This window comes from Hippocampus comes, unplaced genomic scaffold (assembly GCF_001891065.2).
Source record: "Hippocampus comes isolate QL1 unplaced genomic scaffold, H_comes_QL1_v1.1 scaffold224, whole genome shotgun sequence".
Classification (NCBI taxonomy): Eukaryota; Metazoa; Chordata; class Actinopteri; order Syngnathiformes; family Syngnathidae; genus Hippocampus; species Hippocampus comes.
The window spans coordinates 14215-14607 of record NW_017805011.1 but is presented as its reverse complement, the minus strand read 5'-3'; positions in this window follow the sequence as shown (position 1 = coordinate 14607).

The window sequence follows — 393 nt, the reverse complement described above, 5'->3', positions numbered from 1 at the left end:
TGTCTTTTGTTCCTTTTTTTTTTTTTTTTTTTTTTTTTACGAGTATGCGATCATCAGATCAAGCAATCAATGGCGTCTCTTCTCTTGCGTGAGGCCATTTCAAGTCCTGTTACAAACAACCAAAAGTGTGTCGTAGAAAGGGTTCTGTCAGTCGTCATCTGTACCTGTGGGTAAAAAACAAAAAAAGCAAAAAAGGACGTTTCGCTTCTCTCACAGAAGCTTCGTCAGCGGTAGACAACCCTGAAGTCTCCGTGAAGACTCCGGGAAGTTGCTCTGCGCTAAAAAGCTGAGCGTGGCCACGCTTTTTTTGCTTTTTTTGTTTTTTACCCACAGGTACAGATGAAGACTGACAGAACCCTTTCTACGATGGAACTTTCCTGTACGACTGAGAGC